At 39.6% G+C, this 11106-nt stretch overlaps 1 pseudogene; it reads right to left on the reverse strand.

Annotated features, from left to right (window-relative positions):
• Positions 1-8542: 8542 nt before the first annotated feature.
• Positions 8543-8661, reverse strand: LOC112476286 (annotated as a pseudogene).
• Between the last annotated feature and the right edge of the window lie 2445 nt (positions 8662-11106).

The raw sequence follows: 11106 nt of genomic DNA on the forward strand, positions 1-11106 counted from the left end.
TCCTTCTTGCTCTGGGCCCGGGAAGACTATCCTCTATAGAGTGCTTCAATGGGCTCCCTTGAGCTTTGGCTTCCAATTAGGTTTGACGATTGAAAGTAGTGGAAGGAGATCATGTACAGAGGTGAAATAGGTCAGGAATTCTTTCCTCTGGCACCCTCCTAACTTAGTCATTATAGGTTGGCTGCACCCCTCTATGAAATCCCTCTATGTAGCATTCTGGCAGTGTCTATCAGCCCTCTCCAGGGTTCCTGGAAACACTCCTTTCCATTGCCTGTCCCAGCCTGGCGGTAGGGATGCTCCTCCTCCCCCACTGCCTCCCTAGGGCATTACATCATCCCTTGTATTGTTTTCCTAAAAACTTGCCCATACCATTGTAAATAGTTCATCTACCCAACTTCCCTCTGTTAGTACTTTGTATGAGTGTGTATGCCATCTGTTTCCTAGCAAGACCCTTATAAATACGCATACATAATCTTATTTATTTCTCTAAAAATGCTTCAAGTATTAAATCTATTTTATAAATGAAGAAACTAAGATTAAGAGCAGTTAAGCATTTTGCTCAAAATCCAATAGTAGAGGCAAGATTCAACTACACTGTACCCAGAAACATTTATTCAGGCAATGGGAAATGACATCCCTATCCTAATGAGTTCTTAAAATTTGGACTGTAATGGGCTGTCATTATCACATCAATAACTTTGTTGAGAATGGTTATTGATATTGTCAGGTAGGAGGACAACAGTTGCTAAAGCGGCTGTTGTCTTAATTTTGGTCAAACACCTAGGCCACTGACCAAAAAAAATAAAGCATGCTGGATAGAATTGTACATGGGTACCAGGCAAGGGGCCCCTGTCATGTGTCAGTCAATCTGTGGTTCGAGGAGCCTGCTATCCATTTATAGTCTCCAGCCTCTTCCCCTTTCTTCAAGGCTATTAAATTGGGAAGAAAATTTTCTTCAAATTCTTTATCTTCCCTTCCCCTTGTCCAGTCCCGGGAGGGCCCTACTGAGAATATACAGTCCTAGAACTGGGCCATCAGGCTGTAAATTATCCTGAAAAAAATTGTCCAGAGAGGCTCCATTTTTCTGCCATTTGGCAGTGGGGTAGGGATGGGGGTTAAAAACAAGGGGTAAAATGATAAGAGCAAGGTTAGTTCAGTTTAGTCTCCTTTACTAGATTCTTGCTCTTCATCTTTTCTTCCATAGTCATATTGAAAAGGTGATAAAATAGGAGTTCTCACATCACAATGGTCTAGTTAATTTTGTTAAAAGTTGTATAGTAACATATGTTAACAAGGAAAGCTAACTGTCATTTAGCCAAGGCCCATGCTAAGTGTGTTTCAGCATTATCTTATTTATTCTGCATAATAACCCTAGGAAGTAGGTATTGTATTACCCCATCTTTTTAGTTGAAAAAACTGAGGCTTTAGACAGCCTAAGCAACTTATTTAAAGTCCTACAGCTGGAAAACAAGTTCCATTGCAACTCTAGGACATGTGGTCTTAACTACCGTGCCTCCCAGCCACATGAGGACCTGAGTTCCTGAAATGGCCGGTTGTGGGTGCTATTCCACACTACAGACTACAGGAGGTGGTGTGATGTAGTCATTAGAGCATTATCCATGTGTGTCTATCCATTCTCATATTGCTAATGAAAGATTAGGAGAATCATCATGAAGTCAGGTAATCAAGCTTCACTGTTGGGGCTTAATACTGGCATAAATGCCCCCATTACCATATTCAGCATGGTCTTTTAAAAATATTACTCTTTGAAGGACGGTAGAAAAACGACTCATGGCAAGTGCTAGGAAGCATACACTTATTTCCCCACGTTATTTATTCCTCTTGGTCTTTAACATAAATGGTAAAAAGGCTTTAAAGCTTATACTTAAATAAATCCCAAGTGTATTTCCAAAGGCTCAAAGAGGAGAAGTTCTTTTGAAAATGTACTTCATTCCATTTTAAGCCAATACCATTATGTATTGGTCAAATATTAACCTACAAGGAAATTATTTAACTTGCGTTGTCTTCTAATGAAACTATTGTCATGCTGAGTACAAAAGTCTGGGTTTTCCATGGACACTAAGAATTCATGGTCCTCACATATGGATTAATAAGTCCTCTCTGTTTCAGGATTTTAACATCAAGGTCTGATTTGGGATTAGATTTGATAGACTGTACCTGTCAGCTTTTGTGTAGCCTACTTTTCATCCCATTTCAAAGGGAGTATGTGAAAGACTTACTTATGGTAAGTAGGTCGCCTGAGACATATGTCATGCATGTGGAATTTTATAATTCCTGCTACTTGGAACATTTTCCATGGTGATTCAAAAAGTCTGCTCACAACTTAATAATACTGTTAAGTGATACCAGCCACATTGGGAAGAAATAGAATCATACCTTATGAAGGAAATCTGCCTAAAAGATGCTAATCCCCGCCGGACCTCATTACAGAAAATACACACAAACATATAACTTGCTTTATGGTTTAAAAAAAAAAAAGTGGCATAAAGTTAGAAACTTTCCACTCAGGAAGAAGGAAACTTTCCACTCAGGAAGAAGGAAACTTTCCACTCAGGAAGAAGGAAACACTTCAGTTAGAGGATGCACTCTAGGTCATGTCGTCAGAAATTTCTAAGACAAGAAGTCCTTAGAAAAAAAGGTGCTATTTTAAAAAGAAAATGTCACCAACCTGTTTCCTTTAATGCCAGGCTGGTTGCCAATCACATTAAGCTCCATTTACGTGTTACTCTTCCTGCCAACTTTGTTTTTCAGTCATAATAACACATAATTGTTCATTGTTTGATTTTTTCCCTCTTGAAAACAGCTAAGTACTTTGATCTGATTTTCTCAGTAGACTACATCCATTTTATAATAAATTAGATCGGTGATTGATTTCTTAAAGATGAACCATTGTATTAAGTCAGAGAAGTGAGAAATTGACCAAGGAACAGTTAATTTTGCGTAATATGAATGTTCTCTAATTCATCTTCTAGTCAGCTCTTCAGGCTTCCATTAGTTTTGTCAAAAGACTTTACCGTCTAACAAATTTGACCTTATCTTCATTTAAATGTGGCTCTTTAAGGAAATTAAAAACATTATTTATATCACAACATTTAGGTTTTTAAAAATAAAACTCTTAATTATACCTTTATTTTCATGCCAATTACCAAAACTTGACTCTGAAACATAGAGCTCCATGGGTAAAATGTGCTTGGCCTCATATCTTCTGGACGTGGTAGTACAGTAGGGATGGGTACAGAATGGTTGTTCCATTCAGAGGATGCCTTCTGGAGCTGACTATGTTATGGTCTCATGCTGTACTAAATCGTGCCACTCAATTGCTGTGCACGTTTCACAGCTTGATTTCTTGAGGTACGTCCTAGGATAAATGAATCTTCTAGACTAGATCGGGCTGAATTTCAGGTTGTTACAACTGGATGGTCAGAGAATATTTTTTTAAAAAAGAATGCTCTCCTATATATCGTATTCCAAAACAACAGAAGAGTATATAGTAGGCCCCCTTATCCATGGGAGATAAGTTCCAAGACCCCCGGAGGATGCCTGAAACAGCAGATAGTACCGAATCCTGTTTATACCATGGTTCTTCCTACACATACACACCTATGATAAAGTTTAATTTATAAATTCGACACAGTAAGAGATTAACAACACTAACTAATAATAAAATAGAAAAATTATAACAGTATACTGTAATAAAAGTTAGGCGAATGGCTTTGGGGCCATTGTTTCGTAAACTAAGGATTAAAGGAACACAAGCACTGTGAAACGGTGACAGTTGATCTGATAACTAAGAAGGCTAAGTCACTAACTGGTGCAGAACATATACCGCAGAGATATGCTGAACAAAGGAATGATTCATATCCTGAGCGGGAAGGAGAAGGATGGCTCAAGACTTCCTATAGCCAGCTACTCAGAACAGTGCTCAATTTAAAACTTATAAATTATTTATTTCTGGAATTTTTCATTTAACATTTTTGGACCACGAGTAACTGAAACCACAGAAAGTGAAACCACAGCTAAGGGGCGACTGCGGTATGGTTAACTGCTGCTATTCACAGCGATTGGTTCCTGCTCTTTTGAAATGCATTTGACTGTGATTGTAAATATTTGCTGCTGAAACTGCCTTTGTAGCTATCTTCTTTTAGTGTTCAGAAGGCTATATAAACTAGGAAATGTCACGTCCTCTTTCTACCCTACTGCGTGACAAGGTCCGGAGATGGGGACAGAGGCTTCGAGGAATGCATCGTCAAGAATGAGGACGTGGCATGTGTTTAGGGATAATTGGTTTCTTAGAAACGATCCTATTAACAGGGGGAATTTGGGTAGCACAAATTCTAGTAAGTGTAAACGCTATACAAGTGGATTTCCTCAAAATTGGCTCTGAGGAAAACACAATAAATTCCCCACGTATGGAATCAGCTCTAGTCACCCTGACGTATCCAGAATGCATAAACCCTTTATTTGAACAATTATTAGGAGAAATTCCTTTTGACGTGCCTCTTAAAGATGTTATGAATAAATTATAACAAGCTGAATTACTAGAACCAGTTTATACTCCTGTGCTCACGCAGTTAGTAGAAAAATTAGTAAAGGATAAGAAATTTACTCATAAGCCTGAGCCTACTATGGAAGGGCCTCCTTTTGTGGCCTAGTGGATAAATAGAAAACTCTGGTATCCACCTAGGGGGGCTAATAGTATGAAAAGATTACCTGATCTTCCTTTGCCTTATACAGGAGCTTTTAATAAAGATAGTATACGTATAGTGAATAAAGATGGAATTCATATGTCTTATAGTAGTTTAAGTTTCATAGAAAGGCTGGCTAGGTCAGGACCTCCTTGGTGCTTAAAAAACAAAGGAACAAAAACTTAGCTTATGAAAGCAGTGTTGTAAAACTGATTTTTATAAATATTTCCCTCAATACTGCACCAAAGAAACTTTTGAACAGCTATGAGAAAGGTTCAGCTTGAACTTTAGATATAGCATAAATCAAATAGCGTTTAAAAGATTTCTTCAGGCAGAAAGAACAATGTCTGCCCACAAGCCAATGCTTGCTGTTATGAATACATCTATCTATCACCTTTACTTAAATCAAACTGTATCTTACGTAATAGATATAAGAATTAAAAGTTTAGATTGTTCCATCAGGTAGTTCTGTTCTAATGATTGAGAGAAAAATGTACTAGTTAATCATGAATATTAATAATAATATACTCTATAAGATTTTCTGCTTCGCCTAACCACAGAAATTTAACTCCCTGCTATCTTAACCACAAAGTATAATCAAATGCCAAAATAAAAAGTATAAAAGTTGTACTCAAATCACAATAAAACGGAACAGTGTCACACAACCTCTGAGTTGTGTAGTAGATTGTCTCCCGCACTGATGCCTTGCCCACCTTCGGGGCCCCCTGGATTCTGTCGTGGCTGGACCGCGGCAAGGAAATATTTAAACAGTGTGCCCTACAACGGAACTTTCTACTAAGTCTCTAGTAACACACGAGCATATCCTAATGTCTTAAGTGACTGTCCCTCAAGCAAATTGCTATTCCCATGCCCCCACTTTCCTTTTCCTTCTGCAATTTATTTTATTAGCATTGTTGCTATGACAGAAACTATTCACTGTCCCTTTCCTTCTTTTATTTAACTGTTCATGTGGTAGCCTAGCCATCTCTACTGTAGGACTAGACTCTGGCCAAAGAGATATGCGCAGAAAGAGTATGTGCAACACATGAGTCTTGCCTTTGTACCATGCAATTAAAGGCAGCACTCTCAGGATGGTGAGTCAACACAAGACAAGGAGCCTGGCCCTTGATGATTTCCTAGAGTAGAACGGTTCGTATCATCTTGGACTTTCATGTGAGAGAGAAACCTTATTTAAGTCATTGTTATTTTGGATCTCTGCCACACACAGCTAATGATTACAAGCTTTCATTCAGATGACTATACGGTTTAGGGTAAACTCTATGAGAAAAATATCACAGACTCTTACTCCAGTCTGCGTAAGCCTAATAGATAATGTCCTCCACACAAATCCTGTATGAAATTTTGTATGTGCTTATCCAGAGATACAAAGGAAATCATTTTACCTTTCTAGTTACTCAGAATTCACAGAGATACTTAACAGAGGGTTTTCTAGAAAAATGCCTCATTACTTGGAGGGCAGAAGAGCTTGGACAGTACCACGTTCTATCAACTTCTCAAAGTCAGGCCTGCGAACCAACGGCGTCTATGTCTTTTTAAAATGCAAAATCTCATGCCCCAGCCCAGATACACTGAATCAGAATCTCTATTTTTAAAAGAATGCCAAGCGGTGGGTGTACACATTCAAGTTTGAGAAGCGTGGTTCTCCTCAAACTTAGAAGATAAACGTGAAAGAACATGATGGAATTTCTATACTCTGTAACAGTAGTTCCCAAAGTGTGGTCCCCGACCAGCAGCATTGGCATCACCTGGAAACGTGTTAGAAATACAAACAACTGGGCCCCACTCCGGGCCTACTAACTCAGGACCTCTGAGGGTGTGGCCCAGCATTTTGTATTTTAACAACCCCTCCAAGGTGACACATGCTAAAGTTGGAGAGCCAAATATTGTTTTAAGCAATATTTTTCGAAATTTATTTTTTGAAATAGCAAAGTCTCTGTAAACAGATGTTATGTGAAAAAGTTTCCATGGTCAGATACGTTCGAGATACACTGGGTTAAACAAAATTAAAGCTTTATTTAATTCAGAGTTTTTCATAGTCTTTAATATTGGAAATGTGCACGGCTAGCTCCAAGAAGGTAGTACAGAATGCAATATTTAACAAACTCAGGTGACATTGGAACCATTTTTCGTGAATAACTTTTAGGACTGGTGTTTCACAGACCAAATTTTGGGAAATGCTCTTCTGTAGTTTCCCAAATTCACTGAAATGTTTTCAGGCTGAGCATATAGTTTACAAATGGTTGCGTTTAACATGAAAGGATCCAGAGAAGTCAAACAAAAGTCAGCATTTTATTTCTTTACCACACTCCTTTCCAGGCATCTGGCATCGAGTACGATCACTAGGATTCCTTATTCCTCCTTTCCTTACAACCACGCCCATGATTCTGAATGACAGGGTTTGGCACGCCCTAAAACAACATCCGTGGCCCATTCGGTGTAAGAATCATCTATATTTACTCTGTTCTAGAGATCATGCTAAGTGCTTTCTTATATGTTATCTCATTTAATCCTCATACCAACGCTGCGAAATAGATGTTGTCATCAATAATGTAGAAATAAACAAACTGATGCTTGGAGAGAAAATGAATCTCAAAGTCCCATAGTCAACATGAACCAGACCCAGCACTCCAATTCTGATCCAATAGATTTCAAAGCTTCTTCTATTCGTTCTATCATTTCCACTGCATACTTTAAGCTTCTAGCATCAAGATTAGGATGGTTTTGTTTTCTTTGGGTTTTTTTTTGCAATATGTTCAGAAATGAGGGGAAAGCTCAGGTAAGTTTTGCTAGTAAATAGCTCTTCTATTCAGAACAAAACTAGGAAGCGTCTACATTCAAAATAAGTTTTTCCAAATCAATACGTATTCATTGATAATCGAGTCATGTGGATGGAGGAGTGACAATGATATAATATGGCTCCTATACCCAATACATTAGGGAAGACAAAACAGTTCACTCAAAAGAAAATTACAAATGTGCAGCTGTATAAGCCAAGGGCCAAATGGACTGAAAACTTCTCAATGCTTCAGGGGTTAAAAATAAGTAGAGATACCTTCTACTTGGGCTAGTAGTGAATTTCCCCTTAAATCTCAAAATCTGTGGTAGAGAAGGCTATGGCAGTTCTGAGGAAGGAGAAAGCAATGGAAATTTGGAGGACAGTGAGGCTGAGTCTGGAAGACATTGGATGCAGCCAGTGTGACTCCCAAGTTCAAGTATCAGCCTCAGTGTTCAGGCAGAGTCCATGCCTACCCACCGTCTCAGGGCAGAGCTTGCAGGAGAGGCCTGACTATCCTCAGTAGACCCAACACGTGACTTGGTCTTGAACTGAGAAGCCTGCTCTTAAGTTAGGTCGCAGTACAGAGATTTGTTGAATCAACCCCATAGTTTCGTTCAGTCACTTCAGGATTAATCTGCTACATTCAGAGTGTCTTTGTACTTGCTCTCAGGATTCACGCCTTCTCTTTTGGCACTTACCTGCTGTTCAAAGAAGTGGCTGTCAATGACTGCACTGGCAATGGGATGAGATATTCTCTTATAGCTAAGGTCCTAGTTCGCCTAGGATAGTCCCAACTTATTTTGTTGTTTCCAATGTCCAAGATTAAGCAGTAAGTTATACAGTCAACCTACACGTGGCACTAGTTCCTTTCCCACATGGGAGCAGTGCCCAGAGAGCTACTTTTGCCCCTTATCCCGGCAAGGTGAATCTCCATTTCTAGTACTGTTCACCAGGCCAAGATTGTCGGTGTGGGGTTAGGTAAGGCTGCTGCTGCTTTTTGTTTATTTTTATTATTTTTTTTTATTATTTTTTATTTTATTTTCTTTAACGCCCAGTATTCCTAGGTGGTCTCCCATCCAAATACTAACCAGGCCCGACCCTGGTTCGCTTCCGAGATCAGATGAGATCGGGTGCATTCAGGGTGGCATGGCTGTAGACAAGACTGCTGCTTTTTGAAACTCATCCTCCTTCTAAAACCATTTAAACAGCCACCTGGCTGATAATAATGGGCAAATTATCCAGGTATTTTCACTATACTTTTCAAAGAGCGCTGCTAATTCATCAGTCACAAATTCTGCCCTGCTCAACAGCTCTGGTCCTAAATACTCAGAGGAAAATTTGAGTAGATAATGTTGCCACCCAGTGAACTGTTTCCTTTTTACAATGCTCAAAACACCCGGAGAGGTGTGCTATGTAAATATCAGACATAAATGTTAACAATAAGCAAACAAGGGAAGGAAAGAATACAGGATAGGTCAGAAGCAGCCCTATGTTACACAATGTTCCGAGGGCAAACAGACTAGAGCATCCTGGTAGACAGTATGTACTCAACAAATATTAATGTATTTTTCCTCCAGCTCTAATGGGAAATTCTCTAGCCACATAAATGCACTTTTAATTTAAAAGCTCTGAGTCAGGCTTATCCCCTGCTCCGTTCTGAGACAAAATATGCTGGAGAAGAAGCCTGGAAATGTCCCTGAACATCTAGTTCTGGCTGGGGTGGCAGTTAGGATAGGCCATTTATAACTCAATTTAATACAGTAAAAATTTGTTGAGCATGTACTATGAGCAAAACTAAGTAGGGACTGTAGAATTTTGAATATGATATAGTCCCTGACCAAAAGAGAGCTTCACCAACAATTTTCCACTTCACCGGGAGAGGTAAGGCAGGTGCAAAAATAACTGTAAAGTGAGGCAGAATCTGACAAGTACCCTAAAAGAGCAGAAACAGAGGGTAATGGAAACAGAGGAAGGAGTGAGAAATTCTGACTTAGGGGATGGTAAGGATTCACGGAAGTAGAATTTATTATTTATCATCATAATGACATTAGGTAGTATCTAAGAGGGCTTACTATGACTCAAGAACTATTCCGAATAGATAAAAATGTATTTTTATCTAAATTAATCTTATTTAAGCTTGATCTTAGAGAAAAGGTATAATTGAGAGAAATAGAAATGAAGAAGAATGGGTATTCCTGGTAGCAAGAATAGACGAATGAAAGGTGTGATGTCGGGAGGCATTCAGGAAAGAGAAACTGCTGTAATCTGTTTGGGCCAGACTTTGGGATATGGAAGGAATGAAGGGGAAAAGGGGGCAAAGCAAAAGACGGTGCCTTAAATATCACGATGATACTGACTGAGTAGGCATTGAGATTCCAACACAGCAATGACTCTTAACCACAGGTCTACGTCGGAATAGCTTAAGGAGCTTTCTCAAAATACAAATGCCCGTACCTCACTCCCAGAAACTGAGTTAGTCTTATTTGCAGTCCAGGTATCTGCACTTTTTCAAAACTCCTAAGTGACTTTGGTGAACGTCCCAGTTGAGAATTACTTAATAGAAAGGCTTTTCTTCTGGGAAATATTGTGATTAGATTTGAGTTTTAGGAAGACTTAAGCAGTGATATAGATGACAATCGGGTGGGGCAAAGCCTGATTGCAGGGGACAAGTTAGTAAGGCCCTGCAAGAGCAAGCGAAATGTAAGGAGACCTGATGGCAGATGACAGTGGGCATGTTCTGTTGAGATGAAAAAAACCACAGAGTTAGAATCAGCAGTGTCTGTGCACTGGCCAGATGGGAAATGGGAATTAGAGATGACGCTGATATTTGAGCTGGGGGCATGGTGCTGTTGATAGAAATAGGAAAAACAGAAAAAGAATCATATTTGAAGGCTAAAATGATGAGTCTGGTTTTAAAGAAACCAAATTTGAGATGACAATAGGTGGAGAAGGGCACGAGATGATCACAAACGTACGTCTAGACCTTGGACGTTTTGTTGGGGCTCGACTATGTCTATTTGGAGTCCTTTGAGCTGAGGTGATGGGATTTCTGGCTCATTGAAATTCTTGATGAATACACGAGAATGTAAAAAAGATTCCCAGACATCAAATTAAGGGAAGCTTCCCATCCAGGGACAGGGGAACGAGGAGGCGTAACCGTGCAGATGCAGAAAGCGCTGCGGCAGAAGAAGCCACCAGAGTGCAAAGGCAGCAAAGACGCGGAGGAAAAAGTTTTCAGCAGGGGAGGGGTTCTTCAGCATCCAACGCTTCTAAATTGTTAAAGAGGGTAAGAGCATAAATTGGCTAAGAGTGTTGGGTGTAAAGAATAGAAGCAGATTCTGTCTAGCTTAAACAGAGAAAGCAAGTGAAGGCCAGTACCTGAAGAAGAACTCTAGAACAGCTCAGAGAGGGTCATTGGGAGAGATGAGCAAGAAAGGGTTAGGAAGAGAAGGAACCAGTGGAGTTCTGGGGGCCTTCTAGGAATTCACAAATCCTTGCTCCAGGAGTGCAGCCATAACTGCAGCTCTACCCCAGGGAATTCTGTGCCTCTCAATCCGATCTCTAAATCTGAGGACAGGGAAGCTTGTGTCTGTTTCTTTCCCT

The sequence above is a fragment of the Pteropus alecto genome, unplaced genomic scaffold (genome assembly GCF_000325575.1).
Source record: "Pteropus alecto unplaced genomic scaffold, ASM32557v1 scaffold12, whole genome shotgun sequence".
Lineage (NCBI taxonomy): Eukaryota > Metazoa > Chordata > Mammalia > Chiroptera > Pteropodidae > Pteropus > Pteropus alecto.